The 19,215-nt window shown below is 47.0% G+C and overlaps 1 long non-coding RNA gene across 2 annotated transcripts; it reads right to left on the bottom strand.

Annotated features, from left to right (window-relative positions):
- Window positions 1-12,359: 12,359 nt before the first annotated feature.
- LOC134215961 (uncharacterized) lies at window positions 12,360-18,707 on the bottom strand. 2 transcript variants are annotated; one of them, XR_009980395.1, is made up of 5 exons: window positions 18,590-18,707; window positions 18,330-18,458; window positions 12,732-12,916; window positions 12,532-12,660; window positions 12,360-12,470 (listed from the first exon to the last, which is right to left on the bottom strand). It is a non-coding gene; the product is annotated as an uncharacterized LOC134215961 (long non-coding RNA). The 2 variants fall into 2 exon arrangements; XR_009980394.1 differs by having other exon boundaries at window positions 18,330-18,692.
- Between the last annotated feature and the right edge of the window lie 508 nt (window positions 18,708-19,215).

The following is a 19,215-nucleotide window of genomic DNA, read 5'->3' as shown; positions in this document are numbered from 1 at the left end:
ATTATATTTATACGTTATCAATGCTGGAAAAATCATGTCTACACAACTCTACAGGTTGCGAGCGATAAAAGCAATGATTGAAAACCTGCAAAACATTTTCTGCCTGGTAAATTATCTGAGAGTTTGCGCAGAAGTTGGCAATGTATAGTCACAGATTTTGTGCCAGATAAATATCATAATGATTAATCATTTGTTAGAGAAACTGCATATGTGACATTTTTGGTCAAAATGGGAGTTTTATATATTCTGTATCCTTGTCCAAAAATACGTATTCTGGCAAAAAAAAACAAAAAAAAAATTGTTCAGGAATGTATGATTGGTATGCACTTTTCGACTGATTTTTGATATTATGTTCGTAAAAGGACAACGGAAATAGTTTCTTACCAATTTAAACGTACATTTGCAGTAGGATACCCTCAGTTATGGAGTTGAGGGATATCCGATACGATTTACGATCAATTAAATCGGCTAAACGAAAGTTTGAGCAGAAAAATCGATAATTTTTCGTTGGCGCTTGGTGCGTTTTGGCTGAACCCCGACCAATTGTGGAGTATTTCTTGTAGTTTCGCACTGAAAGTGCCCCAGGGTGTTGAGTTTTGCCAAAAAATATCGATCTGTATCGGCACGGGTCGCTTAACGCCTTGGGATTAGGGGTTAGGGCGATGGTCCCCTTGGTCGCATCCCCTCACTCTAGCTGATGTCAGAAGGACAACAGTGCCCAGGCTGCACTACCAGCTAAGTACAAAACCCTTAGCAGGCGGTCGATTGTCATCGCAAGACCCGTGGAAGCGTGAGTTTGGAACTTCTGAGGACCAGAGCTGTGTAGGTCGCTCCTTCTCAGATGTCAACTCACCATTTCGCAGCCCGTGTGTGTGTGCGTGTTTTTTTCTTCCTTAGCAATGGAGGGAGAATCTGCTCAACAGACATCCTGGGATGTCCAGGAAGTGCGGGGTTAGAGACCACCTCCAATAACAAACGAGGTAGGCAAGACTGCATCCCCGACCTGCTAAACCGTTTTCATTGCCGCCAAGCCTATCGTCCCTTCGGTACAACAGAAAGTAATGCTTCAAAGGGGGGCCAGTACACAACGCACCCTCGAGGTTAGCTGCGTGTCCTTGCAGCATCGAACATCGTGACTCGCTTTTTTAGAAGAACACCATGGTATCGTGCCAGCGCATTGCCGGCTTTCCAGATGGCCTTACCACCCGCCCGGTTTACCGACGCCGCGAAAGCGACGATACCATGTTGTTCTTCGCGTGGCCATTCGTTCGATAAAAGGATCGAGTTCGACCACAGGGCACCGGTATGACCCATGAAGCCGACTCCGAGGATCACTTCTTATTTGCACCTGAACTAGCCATTCCTCGAGTCCATGCGACACCTTCTGTGTAGCTCCGAGACGATTTGGACGATAGCTGATAAAACGGCGTTCCAGCCAACTTCATCTTTACACATCCTCCGGACTAGGTTGTCCGGGGTAGTGTCCAGACCACATGTGACAAGCATGAGGTCACGCATTGTGCGAAAACGCGGGCACACGAACAACACGTGTTCCGTCGTTTCCTCTAAACCTGCGCACACCGGACACTCGGGTGAGGCCGAGTGTCCGAACCGGTGTAGGTACTGCCTGAAGAAACCATGGCCTGTAAGGACCTGGGTCAGGTGGGAAGTGATTTCCCCATGGCGCCTCTTGACCCACGTACCTATCTCCGGTATCAACCTGACAGTCCTACGGATGCTTCTCGTGCCGCGCATTTCGAAGCACTCTATGTCTTCACCGATAACGATCTCAATAGGCATCATACCGGTGATGACGCAAAGTGCATCGTGCGACACGGTACGGTACGTGCTCGCAACTCTTAGGCACATGAGCCTATACGTACTTTCTAACTTCGTTCTGTAGCAGTTAATACGCAGGGCCGTGCCCCAAGCTGGCGCCCATACCTCAGTATGGACAGAGCGACGCTAGCCAGAAGCTTGGGCTTGCTGGCATAAACCGCAGAGCTATTGGACATCATCCGGGACAATGCCACTATAGCTGTGGAGGCACGCTTGCAGGCGTAATTGACGTGGCTACCGAAGGTGAGCTTATCGTCGATCATTACCCCAAGAGTTTGATGGAGCGTTCCTTGTCACCGCTTGTTGCTCCGAGTTTCGGTTGTTAACAACAACCACCTCAGTTTTGTGGTGAGCCAGTTCTAACTTCCTGGAACTCATCCACTCCTCCACAATTGCGATTGAGTGGGCTGCAGTCAATTCCACCTCTTCGATCGATTCACCGTAGAACTCCAGCGTAATATCGTCAGCGAAGCCGACGACTACCACGCCCACCGGGAACTTCAACCTCAAGATACCGTCGTACATGACGTTCCATAACACCGGACCCAGTATGGAACCTTGCGGAACCCCTGAGGTTTTGTCAACGCACTTCCGACCCGCCGCCGTGTCGTATGCCAGTACCCGATTCTGGAAGTAGCTTCCGAGAATATTGTACAGGTACTCGGGAATTCCAAGACGCAGGAGCGGATCTGCAATAGCTGCCCAACTGGCACTATTGAATGCATTCCTCACGTCGAGAGTCACTACTGCACAATAGCGAACTCCCCTCCTTTTACACTGGATAGCTATCTCTGCGGATTTGGTAACCGACAAGATAGCGACTACGGTCGACTTACCCTTTCGGAAGCCAAATTGGTTACTCGATAGACCATCCGCACTCTTCGTGCGTATCAACAAACTGTTGAGGGAAAATATATAAAGCTCTTTTAGTGGAATGTATTCAACCGTCTAAGACGAATTAAGTACTGTCCATTTAATTCCACCAGTTAATTTTCGTTATCTTTGCAGATACGTACTTCGACCACAACTGTGTGGTCGTCTTCAGTGTCTCGTACTTGACTCAAGTCAAGTACGCAAGTCGAGTCAAGTACGAGACACTGAAGACGACCACACAGTTCTGGTCGAAATACGTATCTGCAAAGATATCAAAATAATTGGTGGTATTAAATGGACAGTACTTAATTCGTCTTAGACGGTTAAAACTGTTGAGGATGATCTTCTCAAGCACCTTCCCCGCCGTATCAAGCAGACATATTGGCCTTTATGCCGACGGGTCCCTCGGTGGTTTTCCCGCCTTTGGCAATAGGACCAAGCTCTGCCTTTTCCATGCTTCAGGGAAGACTCCCCCGTCCAGGCATCTCTGCATGACAGATTTCGGAGCCTCAGCAATGGCCGCTTTGATGGCCAGGTTTGGAATACCATCCAGTCCTGGCGCCTTACCTACACTAAGGGAATGTGCAATCCCCGCAAGTTCCGCCACAGTTACCCTTCCCTTGTCGGTCACCCTAACAGCTCCACAAAGTGAAGCCAGGGACTTGTGTCGTGACGTGGGAAGAGCCTCGCGATGATCCTCTCCAGCATCTCTGGAGACCGCTCTGTAGGGGCCATCGCCCCACGTGTCTTGGCCATTACGACCCTATAGGCGTCACCCCGTGGATTCGCATTGGCACTTTGACACAGGCCTTCGAAGCAGGCTTTTTTGCTTGATCTAATCTCAGTCTTCAGAGCAGCTCTAGCAGCCACGAACGCCACCCGTCGTTCAACACGCTCCTCTTCTGTGCGTACTCGCTGCATCCGCCTCCTTGCCCGTAGGCAGGCGCGGCGCAGGTTCGCAATTGCTTGAGTCCACCAGTAAGCCGGTGGCCTCCCATTCCTAGGGTGGACTTTCCTAGGCATGGTGGCATCGCATGCACGCGAGAGTACTGTTACCAGCTGCTCGCCGCTCAGACCGAGAGTATTGTGCTCGCGGCGGAGCGCTGCCTTAAACACCTCGTCGTCAAGGTATGATGTCTTCCACATACGAGGGCTAGGCCTCGACCCTTCTTCCGTCCGCTGAATGCTGGTCGTATAGTCGATACTGTAGCGAACCGCCAGGTGGTCGCTGTGAGTGTAGCCACCATCTACCCTCCAGTTCGAACTATTCGTTTGGCCAGGGCTCAAGAACGTAAAGTCGATAAGACTCGGCCCCGTTCCAGCTGTAGGTACTTTTGGTACCGACATTAGCCAAGTCCACATCCAACATGGCCAGTGATTCCAGCAGGATCTGCCCCCGTTGATTGTGGAATGGGGAACGTTGAAGTCCCCCGCTATCACCACCGGCCTACACCCCATCAAGTTAGCCGTCAAACAATCCAGCATGCGACCTAACTGCTCGCTCGACCATCGAAGAGGCTTACAGCAGATGCAGAAGAAGACCCCGTTGACTTTGGCAATGACGAAGCCTTCGTGTGTCGAAGACACCAACTCTTGGACTGGGTATTTCCCCGTTGTCCATATCGCCGCCATTTTAGACCCATCGGTGACCCAATTACCGTACCTGACACAGAGGGACTTGCCGACGCGGTGCCTACGCCTGCCCCAGCCTTGACGAGGACCCCTTTCCGTCCTCGGGCTCGGAACCCGCCCGGTTGACCGACGCCGCGAAAGCGACGATACCATGTTGTTCTTCGCGCGGCCACTTGTTCGATAAAAGGATCGAGTTCGACCACAGGGCACCGGTATGACCCATGAAGCCGAGGATCACCCCAAGCAGCACACATGTTCCACATAGATCATAGCAACTTATATATGACCAGATTCAGTCACAATAAAGATGCTGCAACCTAATTCACTTGATTCGTGCTGCTCGGGACCTCTTATTTGCACCTGAACTAGCCATTCCTCGAGTCCATGCGCCACCTTCTGTGTAGCTCCGAGACGATTTGGACGATAGCCGATAAAACGGCGTTCCAGCCAACTTCATCTTTACACATCCTCCAGACTAGGTTGTCCGGGGTAGTGTCCAGACCACATGTGGCAAGCATGTGGTCAGGGGGCAGCAGGGACAGCAGGAACAGCATGATGTCCAAGGGCTTGACGACCCCTCCCCAGCTGTCTGCGAGTCAGGGAGAACTGCCTAGGGCGTGGTGAGATTTAGCAGTGGGCTCTGCTAAAATCCCTCCCAAAAACCACAAGTGCCCGTAAGCGGACTCTATCAAAGCGACTGTGTGCCGCTTCAAAGCACAAGCCCAGGGAGGAGTGCCAACTGGCATGTGGAGTGTCCCTACTTCGGTAGGGTAGTGCGTGAGCTGCTTCGGCAGGGAGTGAGTGATCTGTTTGTGCTGAGGCAGGAGTGTCATAGCGAGTCGCCGCCGCTATGGCCACCTCGAAGCGCAGCAGAAGTCTGAGTATGGACTGCACATGCTAAGGTAAGAGTGTCGTAGCGTAGTATCGTTGATTAGTCCCCACATACCGCTATCGACACCTCGAGGCATGGCAGTGGAGTGTTAGAATAAGTTGTGGAGTGTACCTACTTCGGTAGGGTAGCGCGTGAGCTGCTTCGGCAGGAGTGTCATAGCGTGTCTCCGCCGCTATTGTCACCTCAAAGCGCAGCAGAAGTCTGAGTATGGACTGCACATGCTGAGGGCAGGAGTCGAGGTATCCCATCGACACCTCGAGGCATTGCAGTGGAGTGTTAGAGTGAGCACGAAAAGGGTCACATGGAGCGAATGGTCTTTGGAGAAGCTGCTTCGGCGGCAGGGTAGCAGTGGGTTGTACCCACACACCTACAGTTGTGCACATGTGGTGCATGGGGAGTGTCCTGTCCCTTCGGCAGGGGTAGCGTATGGTCTGCTTCGGCAGTGGTGTGATTGATCTGCTCGTGCTGAGGCAGAGTGTCGTAGCGCAATATCTGTAGGCCCAGGCAGTTACCGCTATTGACACCTCGAGGCATGGCAGCGGAGCGTCCGGGAGAGCATCCAAGTAAGACTCAAATGGAGTGAATGGGGTGCGAGCACCCAAGTCAGTCTCGCGTGGGACGAGTGCCTGTGTGAGCGATAATGAGTGAGTACGCTTAGTACTGCCGTCCCCCCAGAAGTAGTACTGCGAGGTAGTTCCTGGGGGAAACGATGGTGGAGCCCAAGGGAGTTTAGTCGGTATTACCGGTATGGTCGAGTCCGACACTCCAGTACACTTCCGTGTGGTAGTTTGGCAACTACAATGCACGTGTACTGGGTTAGTGTGTAAATGCATTCTCCCTTGTAAAAAAAAAAAGCATGTGGTCACGCATTGTGCGAAAACGCGGGCACACGAACATCACGTGTTCCGTCGTTTCCTCTAAACCTACGCACACCGGACAGTCGGGCGAGGCCGAGTGTCCGAACCGGTGTAGGTACTGTCTGAAGCAACCATGGCCTGTAAGGACCTGGGTCAGGTGGAAAGTGTTTTCCCCATGGCGCCTCTTGACCCAAGTACCTATCTCCGGTATCAACCTTTGTGTCCATCTACCCTTAATGGAACAGTCCCACGCACGCTGCCATTTGACCATTGCGGCCAACCTGACAGTCCTACGGATGTCTCTCGTGCCGCGCATTTCGAAGCACTCTATGTCTTCACCGATAACGATGTCAATAGGCATCATACCGGTGATGACGCAAAGTGCATCGTGCGACACGGTACGGTACGCGCTCGCAACTCTTAGGCACATGAGCCTATACGTACTTTCTAACTTCGTTCTGTAGCAGTTAATACGCAGGGCCGTTCCCCAAGCTGGCCCCCCATACCTCAGTATGGACAGAGCAACGCTAGCCAGAAGCTTGCGCTTGCTGGCATAAACCGCAGAGCTATTGGACATCATCCGGGACAATGCCGCTATAGCTGTGGAGGTACGCTTGCAGGCGTAATTGACGTGGCTACCAAAGGTGAGCTTATCGTCGATCATTACCCCCAAGAGTTTGATGGAGCGTTCAGAGGTGACTGTGCAGTTGCCTGCCCTTATCACCGCTTGTTGCTCCGCCTTTCGGTTGTTAACAACAACCACCTCAGTCTTGTGGTGAGCCAGTTCTAACTTCCTGGAACTCATCAACTCCTCCACAATTGCGATCGAGTGGGCTGCAGTCAACTCCACCTCTTCGATCGATTCGCCGTAGACCTCCAGCGTAATATCGTCAGCGAAGCCGACGATTGCCACGCCACCGGGAACTTCAACCTCAAGACACCGTCGTACATGACGTTCCATAACACCGGACCCAGTATGGAACCTTGCGGAACCCCTGAGGTTATGTCAACGCACTTCCGACCCGCCTCCGTGTCGTATACCAGTACTCGATTCTGGAAAAAGCTTCCGAGAATCTTGTACAGGTTCTCGGGAATTCCAAGACGCAGGAGCGCATCTGCAATAGCTGCCCAACTGACACTATTGAAAGCATTCCTCACGTCGAGAGTCACTACTGCACAATAGCGAACTCCCCTCCTCTTACGCTGGATAGCTATCTCCGCGGATTTGGTAACCGACAAGATAGCGTCTACGGTCGACTTACCCTTTCGGAAGCCAAACTGGTTACTCGATAGACCATCCGCACCCTCCGTGCGTATCAACAACCTGTTGAGGATGATCTTCTCGAGCACCTTCCCCGCCGTATCAAGCAGGCATATTGGCATCTCTGCATGACAGATCTGAACATCTCGGGAGCCTCGGCAATGGCCGCTTTGATGGCCAGGTTCGGAATACCATCCGGTCCTGGCGCCTTACCTACACTAAGGGACTGTGCAATCCCCGCAAGTTCCGCCACCGTTACTTTTCCCTCGTCGGCCACACCGGCCCGTGGCAGCTCCACAAAGGGAGGCCAGGGACTTGGGTCGTGATGTGGGAAGAGCCCCGCGATGATCCTCCCCAGCATCTCTGGAGACCGCTCTGTAGGGGCCATCGCCCCACGTGTCTTGGCCATTACGACCCTATAGGCGTCACCCCATGGATTCGCGTTGGCACTTTGACACAGGCCCTCAAAGTAGGCTTTTTTGCTTGATCTAATCTCAGTCTTCAGAGCGGCTCTAGCAGCCACGAACGCCACCAGTCGTTCAACACGCTCCTCTTCTGTGCGTGCTCGCTGCATCCGCATCCTTGCCCGTAGGCAGGCGCGGCGCAGGTTCGCAATTGCTTGAGTCCACCAGTAAGCCGGTAGTCTCCCATTCCTAGGGTGGACTTTCCTAGGCATGGTGGCATCGCATGCACGCGAGAGTACTGTTACCAGCTGCTCGCCGCTCAGACCGAGAGTATTGTGCTCGCGGCGGAGCGCTTCCTTAAACACCTCGTCGTCGAAGTATGATATCTTCCACATACGAGGACTAGGCCTCGCCCCTTCTTCCGTCCACTGAATGCTGGTCGTATAGTCGATACTGTAGCGAACCGCCAGGTGGTCGCTGTGAGTGTAGCCATCATCTACCCTCCAGTTCGAACTACTCGTTTGGCCAGGGCTCCAGAACGTAACGTCGATAATCGACTCGGCACCGTTCCAGCTGTAGGTACTTTTGGTACCGACATTAGCCAAGTCCACATCCAACATGGCCAGTGATTCCAGCAGGATCTGCCCCCGTTGATTCGTGGATCGGCTTCCCCATTCCACGACCCAAACGTTGAAGTCCCCCGCTATCACCACCGGCCTACGCCCCATCAAGTTAGCAGTCAAACAATCTAGCATTCGACCGAAATGCTCGATCGACCATCGAGGAGGCGCATAGCAGCTGCAGAAGAAGACCCCGTTGATTTTGGCAATGACGAAGCCCTCGTGTGTCGAAGACACCAACTCTTGGACTGGGTATTTCCCCGTTGTCCATATCGCCGCCATTTTAGACCCATCGGTGACCCAATTACCGTTCCTGGCGGGTACCCGGTAAGGATCTGCTATGATGGCGATATCCGTCCCCCATTCAGCAACTGTCTGACACAGCAGTTGCTGGGCTGCATCACAGTGGTTCAGGTTTAGCTGCGTTACCTGTACTGTGATTTTGCAGCACGCTTAAACGCCGGGCACTTCGAACCCCCCATGGGGTGCTTGCTGTTCGCAGCTTTGCTGGAACAGATCAAACAGTTGGGAGGGTTCGTGCAGCATTGTGCCTTATGTCCTTTGAATCCGCAGCGTCGACAGAGCTTGCTTCTGTCAGGGCCTTTGCAGTCCCATTGCTTGTGCCCCGGTTCCAGGCACTTGAAGCAAACTTCGGGTTGCTCATATATGCCCACAGGGCATACCGACCACCCCACCTTGACGCTCCCTAACTTGACTACCTTGGAGGCGTCCGCTGCAGGTAGCCGAACCAATGCTACCTGTGTCCCTGCCGGACCTTTCCGTAGCCGAACGGCTGCGGTGGACGCCTCCACTTCACACTGTCGCCGCAGTGCCGTGACGAGCTCTTCGACTTCGGTGATCTCGTCCAGGTCTTTAACCCTTAGATTCACCTCCGTCGTTAGTGCCCTCACCTTGACCGTCTCGCCTAGGACTTCTTCCGCCAACTTCTTGTAGGCGGCGCCCTTTTGCGAGACGCCCCGCTATAGCTCAAGGATCATCTCGCCCATCCGGGTACGTCTTATTCGACGTACGTCGGCGCCGAGTTCACCGAGCTTGACGTCACTCCTCATCGCCTTCAAGACGTCCGAGTACTTAGCCTCGTCCGTTTTGATGACTAGGGCATCGCCCCTGGAGCGATTGGCGCCTACCCTAGACTTCTTACTACCCTCATTCGCCTGGGCCTTCTTTTCGGCCCTTGACGTCTTCGGTTTCCTCTTGTTCTTGACCAGGGTCCAGGAGGCGTCATCCCCCTCTGTTTCCCTGGTCTGGGGCGGCTGAGAGCTCTCAGCCTGCCGTAACCCCTTACCACCGTCTTTCCTGGGTGGACGGACCTTTCCAGGTCCTTCCTCCCCCGGTTTTGGAGGTACCTAGCTGGTATTCAGCTTCCCAGCCCCACTATCCTTGTTCGGGGTAGTAACCCTCCGCGTTTTGGAGTGGCCTCCAGGGAGCACATCCCTGGAGACTGTCTCCCCCGTTTTTGTATCTGCTCCGTTGGAGCAGTCACCCCCGACGTGCCCGCGAATACTTGAGCTCCAGTCTGAGTAGACTTTGGCACCACCGTCTTCGCTGGGACGCCCTCGGTCGATTCGACCTTGCCCAAATCCGCGAATTCTTGGGCCTCAGTCTGGGTAGACCTCGACTCCATGAATTTCACGGGTTCGCACTTGGCCGTCCCGACCGCCGTTTCCAGCTTGGCGTCCAACATCGACTTTCGAAGTTTCTGCAAGCTCCTCTTGAAATCCTTACTGATATTATGCTTCGATGACGCAAAGTCGATGATGGCGTCCAGCTGTTCCGTCACCACCTCGAAGGCCGAAAGCCCATCGCGTTTTCGGTTCATCGCGTCCACAAGCCATGGGCCGTCAATAACCTCTACCGGCGTTTTTTTAGCCGAGAGGAAGGTTAAGTGACCCACGCTGGCGCTGCACACTGAGCTGCCGACTATTGCCTCTGGCCTCCTAGGCGGAGACCTGAACAACCCACCTCTTGCGAAGGGGTTGTCGCCTACATTACTACCACGAGTTGAAGAATTGCCTAGGTTTTCCATTTTGGTCCCACGAGTTGCTCGGTAAAAGAGGTCCACCACGCCAGAGCCCAGCATGACGCGGTAAGGGACAATTACTGTGAAGGGTGCCCAGGTACCCCACAGGCTCCGTTAAAGGCCCAGCTTATTATTTCACCCCCTGGCCATGCATCCCCTCGGCACGGGGAAACTTTAAAAAAGCTCGATAAAGCTCAAGCGTTCCAAGCATCCATAAAAACAACAATATTGGATTTTTTTTTTATTCATTTATTTATTTGTTAGGCACTCTGTGTTACTTGATCGCTACTGTGCCGAGATCTACTGTGGTATTCTGCTCTACAGAATCCACACAGAATCTATTTTTAGATTTCCATTACCATTATTATTGTCGTTGCCAGTCCATCTCATCGTGAGTCCATTGTGTCCGTTTGTCCATGTCGTGTATTCAATGATCGTTGCATTGTTCGGTTGCCATTAATCCGAGAAGAACAAGTTGTCAGTCGTCATCATGCAGCCGTGACGGTAAGGCGCGTACCCCAAATGCCACCGTATGGGCTGCGGATCTGGCGAATGACGAGGGTTTGGTGGAGGGGCTGGGAATCGAACCCATGATCATTCGCTTGTAAGGCGAACGTGTAGCCAACTACGCTACGGGACCCCCAATATTGGATTGTTGAAACAATTCTTATTACCGCCAAAACAATGCGAAAATCTTTTTGAATTTATGTGAACAATCGAGCTTTTTGCCTTTCTCGTATACTAAGTATACGTAAAGGCTATATGTTCACTCCAAAAACAAACTTTTTATAGAAGGCTCGGAGACCCATAGTGTTATATACCAATCGACTCAGCTCGACGAATTGAGGTGATGTCTGTGTGTGTGTGCGTGTGTGTGTGTGTGTATGTGTGTGTGTATGTGCGCACCAAAAGAGCAAAAAGTTTAGCTCACTTTTTTTGCACTTACCCTCAACCAATTTACTCGCAACAGGTTGCATTCGACGCAGTATACTGCCCCATTGTTTCCTATTGAAAATTGGACGGATCGGACAATGGGCTTGGTAGTTATGGCCAAAATACTTTTTCTCAAAAAAAAAGCGCGTAAAAAAATCTTGCTCACTTTTAATGCACTTACCCTGAACCGACAGGTTGCATTAGACGCAGAATCTTGTCTCTCTTGTCGATTTGGAATATGGGCTTAGAAGTTATGGCCAAAATACTTTTCCTCATAAAAAAGCGCGTAAAAAAGTCTAGCTCACTTTTAATGCACTTACCCTAAACGGATTCCCTCACAGCAGGCTGCATTCGACGCAGTATCTTGCTCCATTGTTTCCTATTGAAAATTGGACGGATCGGACAATGGGCTTGGTAGTTATGGCCAAAATACTTTTTCTCATAAAAAAGCGCGTAAAAAAATCTTGCTCACTTTTAATGCACTTACCCTGAACCGACAGGTTGCATTAGACGCAGAATCTTGTCTCATTATTTCCTATTGAAAATTGGCCCGATCGGACGATGGGCTTAGAAGTAATGCCCAAAATACTATTTTTTACCGCACGAGAAAGGCATCATCACCGCTAGGTGGATTAATCTGGGTTTTTAAAGTTTCGACCGGTTACAATAATATTGTTGATTCTACAAGAGAATTCGGGACCACTTTGCGATTTGGGCGTAACTTATTTTGTAAACAAACATTGGAAGGCGAATTCCTGCTAAAACAAGCATTTCATGAGGAAACCACGTTATGGATCCGACAGATTAAGCTTTCCTTTACCAGATAAGGGAATTAGTTTAGGATGAAAACGATTGCATTCTTCGGAATTTATAAAGCAATGTTTGTTTATAAAATAAGTTACGCCCAAATCGCAAATCAGTCCCGAATTATGTTTGATTCAAACATAATCATTTATTATTTCAATGGCTTTTCTTTTTTTCTCATTTTATTGGAAATAATATTAATATTTAGTTTTCGAATTCATATATTTACTTTTCAGAGAAATTATAAATATAACAAAAGACACAGCCCATATTTGATGTCAGCGTTTCACAACAGAAAGGAACCAACGTTAGGTCTGAAACCAAATCTTTATTTATTATTTATAAATTAGGATAAAAATTAAATAATTTGCCTACCTGTTTCGAAGTGACTATCACACAATGTTTATTGAGTGCCTTTCAGGGCCTCCAGCGTTCGCATTATTTAATTTAACTCGTGATCTTATTCTTCCCTCCTTTCCATACCTCTGAGTGATATTTCATGTCCTGTAGTAAAAAGCCAATTAATTTATAATAATATTTTCAATTGAGTAATAGCAAAAATTCAAAGCACAAACCTTGATGATGATTCAGAATGGCAAAATACTATGTATACTGATCGCTGGAATATTCTTTTGGCACAAGTATGAAAAATTCGCGAAGTCGAAGCAAATTCTGCTCTTCCCTCCTATGGGAAATCCCATTGCTATCTGTCAGAGTTTGAGTGAAACATGGCCGCCATCTCCTCCTCTCTGCTGCTCTACTGTAAAAACCCATAAAGAACTGTCATTGTTTGTGAGAAGAATTTTGCTTCGACTTCGCGAATTAGATTTCAAAGCCCCACAATTGTTGGCATTTAAATCAGGCGGAACATTTCAAAAAGCTCATTTTTTTACGGAACAGATAACAGCTTGGATAACAGGTAAGCGAACATTAATGGTACATTTTTAAATTCACCGTACGTGATATCGCCCATAATTCTAACGTGACTCTTTAATAGTCTAATATCGCTGAAAAGGCAAACAATACTGCTAATGATTATCTGGGTATGTTTCATCATGTTTCAACTACAAGACGAAACTATGCTCGAGGTGAGGTGAATTTTTAATCCCCCTTTATTCTGAAATAAGACGGAAATAGAATGACAAACCAAGTGTCAAATCAGTATAGTGATTAAACTGCGTCTGATGCCATTGAAATGTAGGAATACAGCTACACAATCTGACGAATTTAACGTCAAAATACAATCGTTTAACGTTTAAATTGTATTACATTCTTATCGAGTGGCATGTGTTAAGCTAAATATATGCATATCAAATGACTGCATTTATTTTAACGAAAGCATATTCAATATTGAAATTTGTCCACAAAACCTCCTGAGGTTTTTTTCAAATGTTCTAATTAAATCATTCGAGCTTTTTATAAAAGCTTGCTTCAAATAAATATTGTTAAAACAATAATAGTTTGTTATTGATATTATCTCGGCAAATCTGGTTGAAACAATAAATTTCGACATATTTTCTATTATATGTGACGATTTGAAAACAACAATCTGATTTTTTGGTTCAATGTGAATCATTTTCTGTCCGTGTAGTAATCGAAAAACTAAAGCACATAGGCTTCCCGAACTGGATTACGGAATGGATTTCCTCGTATCTTTCTGATCGTTCCTCGTATGTACTAGTCAACTCAGCAAGTTCCAACTCATTCTGTATTACATCCGGGTACCCCAAGGCAGTGTAATGGGTCCACTGCTATTCAACATTTTGTGAATGACCTGTGCGTTATGCTGTCCTCTTCTAAGCTCTCATTCGCCGATGACTTGAAGTTTTTCGCGTCGTAGAATCCCCTGATGACCGCACCGCCCTGCAGGAAGATATCAACAACATGATGATCTGGTGCAGCGATAATGGCATGCGCGTGAACAACAATAAGTGCAAAGTCATATCGTTCACTCGTTCCAAGAACCCAGTACACCACCAATACATTTTAGGAACGGAAATATTGCAACGAGTTACTTCCATCTGCGATCTTGGAGTCATCATCGACAGTAAGCTTCAATTCAAGGAGCATGTAGGGATAACGACTGCCAGAGCTCTGTCAACCTTAGGGTTCATTTGCCGTCACGCCTCCGAATTCACTGACATATACACATTGAAATCGCTTTATAGCACATTGGTACGTAGCGTTCTAGAGTATGCTGCTCCAGTTTGGACTCCGTATCATGTCTCACACATACTTTCCATCGAACGCGTCCAGAAAAAGTTTGTTAGATTTGCACTGCGGCTGTTACCCTGGAATGATCGAAACAATCTTCCTGCGTACTCTGAAAGGTGCCAATTGATCGGCTTAGAACCACTATCTACCAGACGAATAAAAATGCAATGCTTATTTATCTTCGACGTCATCGAAGGCAACATCGACTGTTCCGAGATCCTTGGGCAGATACCGTTTTACGTTCCCCCCAGACGATTCTGGAACTCCAACTTACTGGCCGTTCCGTATCACCGTACGCATTATATATATAATATATATCTCCAAAAATGTTTTTAAAAGTCTGATGAACAGATTTTTTTAGTTATAAGATAGGTTATATTAGGAGATAAGTACAGTCTGTACGATGTAGTGTCGAAGACGGTGATGAATAAATAAATATAAATATATATATATATATATATATATATATATATATATATATATATATATATATATATATATATGTGGCACATCATTCCGAGTTCCGAGTACTGATCAAATTTGAGACGATATTTTAGGGAGCATCAGAACTAGCGAAATATCAAATTCTTTTCATATGAAACTGTACCTGAATGATATCTACATCTCAAGACAAGACTGATCACCATCGAAGCAAACTCATGGTGCAGCTACATTGTTTTCTTTTATGTCTCTTCCTGTAATGTACATCGTCTTTCAGGTGTTCATGACTGTAGTAGGATTCCTCCATCTTGTTAAAATTACGTGTCAAGGCACTAATTCCAACATTGCTAAACGTTCCTTATACAAATCATACTAATAGAGTTAATCCATACCAAAGCGTAACTCTCTGAATGTTCCCGAAAGAATTAAAAGCGTTGTCTTACCCGTTCCAACGTCGCCTTGACTAATCTTATAGCAAACTATAAGCCATAGCAAACGAACATAACAAACGATACAGACTTATTTTTAATATTATATTCTGTAGTGTGCTCATAACATGTAAGGGAAGGTAATCATATGATTATTACTTCTGTCTCATACGCAGCTGGTCGTGGGATCAATCCCAGGTTCAATTCTTCTACTTTTTTCTCTCCATTTATTTCTCATGTTTTAGCAATCGCTAAGATTAGAAATAGACTGAATACCGTTTCCATCTTTTATTCTCTTTCTACAACTTGACTAATCTAGCAGTAACTGTTAGAAATCGAAAAATGTATCCATTGTACTTACCACACAAGATACATACTCATGTAATGGCGAGCATAGAAAAACTTTCAATCAATAACTGAGAAAATGCTTATAGAATACGAAGTTGAAGCAGGCCATGTTCCAGTTGAAATGCAGAGCCACAGATGGGACATCACAATTGCTAAACATAATACTTTATTTTGAAATTTGCCGTCAAGGCTCTTCAAAAGCGTCATTGCGGCATCCACAACTTCAGAAACTTCAATATTACTTTCTTACAACGTGCCTTTGCAGTTTTTTTTAAAATTCGCTTTTTTTTATTTGTTGATCCAATAGAAGCGCAGACATTAGAACGCTCTGAAACATATCATCAAACCATGCTACAATAAGCTGAATTTGGCAGATTATTATGCATTATGTTGCAGTGGATGTTTCGATTTATGATACATTCATACAACATTGATTTGGCACTTATGGTACTGATACTTTGGCTGCTAGGCTGGGGTAAACTAGATATTTGATACGTGAACAGGTGAGTCATTGGTAATGTTGAACTAAGAATTGAGCAAGTCGCTTGACTTGAACGTCTAAACTCCTTCGTTCAACTCACTTGCACGAAAAGAAAGTCGGATATGTTCAACCTTTGGCAAGTCAAATGAATTTTACTGAAATGATCAAATTACTTGCCTTGTCAAAACCTGGGTCAAAATGTAGCATGATACTTTTGAATCCACGCCCCATTGTTGTTTCCTCAGAAACTTGCTTTGGGTTTTCTAGTGCTTTTAACACACCATTGTGTTATTCATTATCAAACCATTTCAATAATGAACGGTGGACCTTTCAAATCGCTTTAATCAGCTTTAAACTGTGTTCCAACTTGAAAACCTTCCTTTCAATCTATCTGGCTGCCATCATAACTCGCATATCATTCCAACTTTACTTGGCGGTCTTTCAAACACGCCATTACAGTTCTCAAAACACGCAAAAACCTTACCTTTTCTTGGTGGTCCTCCCAACACGCCATTGCAGACGCAAATCATTCAATCTTCACCTACCAATTACCGAGCTTACCAATACGCCATTACGGTCCTTAAAACACACTAATCATGTTTACTTTGCTTGACGGTCTTCAAAACACGCAAGTCATTTCATCTTTACCTGACTGTTCACTAAACACGCCATTGCGGTACTCAATACAAACAAATCCTTTCATCTTTACTTGTCGGTTCTCCAAACACGCCATTGCGATATTAAAAACAAGCAAATCCTTTCAACTTTACTTGGCGTTCCTCCAAACACGCCATAGAAGTTCTTAAAATACGTAAATCATTACATCTCTACTTGGTGGTCTTTCCAACACGTCATAGCGGTCCTCAAAAACCGCAAAAAAATCATCTTTACTCGGCGGTGCTCCAAACTCGCCATTGCGGTCCTCGAAACTCGCCAGTCATTTCAACTTTTCTTGGCGGTCCTCCAAACACGCCATTGCGGTCCTCTAAACTCGCCAGTCATTTAATCTTTTCTTGGCGGTCTTCCAAACACCCCATTACGGTCCTCAAAACTCGCCAGTCATTTCAACTTTTCTTGGCGGTCCTCCAAACACGCCATTGCGGTCCCTCAAAACTCGCAAACATTTCATTATTTCTAGGCGGTCCTCCAAACACGCCATTGCGGTCCTCTAAACTTGCCAATCATTTCAACTTTTCTTGGCAGTCCTCCAAACACGCCATTACGGTCCTCAAAGTTCGCAAAACATTTCATTATTTCTAGGTGGTCCTCCAAACTCGCCATTGCGGTCCCCAAAACTCGCAAAACATTTCAACTTTTCCTGGCGGTCCTCCAAATACGCCATTGCGGACCTCAAAACTCGCAACACATTTAATCTTTACTTGGCGGTCCTACAAACACGCCATTGCGGTACTCAAAACACGCGAACGTTTTACTTACCAACACGCCACCGCGACTCTCCCAATTCGGAGAACCCAGGAGGGTGAAACGCCTGTCATCCGCGGTACAATGGCGCTCTACCCAACATCGTTTTTGGTACTTTGTACATTGGTACAGTGAACGTTCGCTAATTGGGGTTTTTCTAGTTGGGGCGCTTTTTAGTTGGGGGTTTGATAATTGGGGCGAAACCCAATTAAAAAGCAGCTAAGCGTCAGAATGTGATGTCAAAAACGCGTTGACGTTTTATTTCCGTGTTTGGCGGGATCGATATTTTCTGGCGCGTAAAATTTTCCTTTGTTCAATGCAAAAAGTAAACAATAATGACGCTTGTCAAAACGCCCCAATTAGCGAACGGCATTCGCTAGTTGGGGTGAGGTCGTGCCCCAATCAGCGAACGATTACTGTACATGGTACATTTGTTTTTGGTACCCAGTTTCTGGATAGTATACCCGAATTCAGCGCTTATTTTGGGTGATTGGTTCGTACGCAGTTTGTGCTAATAATCGGCAATTAACTTCTCCTGGAGAAAACTTGAAATTAGTTGTATAGTGTGTTTGTATAGTTTCTTCATGTCGAAAAATAGCTTGTCGATACTTCCGAAGTTTTGTTATCATGAATTAAACGAAATTAAAACAAAAACATTCTACGCCATATTGAATGAGTGGTGTATAGAGATGAGTGACGTTTAGCGCTCGCACACTAATGTGCAATTCGTCATGTGTAAAAACATGTTTGTTTTCCTTCTGCTCATAACCTCAAAAATGATCGGGTCATCACAATGATTTCAAGAGTCAAAAAATATATGGAAATATACTCATTTTTACCCAATCTTTGCTGAGTTGCACCATCTAGGAGTGTTTGTTTTCCTTTTATCGCCACTCACACATTCGGACGTGAGAATCTCAATTAGCCTTCTCTTCAGTCCCCTGGGAGCACCGGTCCCCACGTAAACACTGCAAAAAGCAAACATCCTTTTTGATGCAAGAATTTACCTTTTCTTCTGAAATTGCGCAGTGGGTGATTTCCATGACGCAGTATTATTATCAGGCACATTAGTTTTAACATTATTCCTCTTGAAACTAACAAGAAAAGAGCAGTCAAACCTGCCACTGTCGCCAAATGTGTAGCTCGCTGCTGCGCCAGGAAATCACCCATTGCGCATTTTTGCACTCGGCGAAGGTATCGCCTTACTCGGATCACTGTTAGACTCTGACTGAGGGAGAACGATGCTTGGCTGCTTGCTCGTCACCAACACCAAGACGGCATACACAGCATATAATATAGAGTGGTATACAACAGGGCTGTCTCGCCCCACATACCAACATTGTAAGAACGGAATACCTGGAACACTGCGCAAAAGGTATGGCTGCGTCTACATCGGAAGCAGTGACTCCGGTACGTGCTAAGGCGCCATCAACGAGTACAGTTGTTCATATTCCGAAGATACAAATTGATCACCTACCAGTTTAGCCAGATCCAGATCCAGAAAGATCGACAGTTCCTTCCGTGATTAGGACTGTACCAGCTTCTACGACAGAAGCTCCACAACCTTTGAGGCGTTCTACCAGGGCAGTGAAAGCTACAATTAGATTGGACTTGTGATTTTTTTTGGCAAAATACTCAAAGAACCCTGTATCTTTTTCTTTAGCAAAAACTCTGCATCTTTTTTGCCTTTCTCGTACAACTAAGTTGTACCGAAAGGCTATCATT

The sequence above is a fragment of the Armigeres subalbatus genome, chromosome 2 (genome assembly GCF_024139115.2).
Source record: "Armigeres subalbatus isolate Guangzhou_Male chromosome 2, GZ_Asu_2, whole genome shotgun sequence".
NCBI classification, from domain to species: domain Eukaryota; kingdom Metazoa; phylum Arthropoda; class Insecta; order Diptera; family Culicidae; genus Armigeres; species Armigeres subalbatus.
This window is presented reverse-complemented; position numbering and strand designations above follow the sequence as displayed.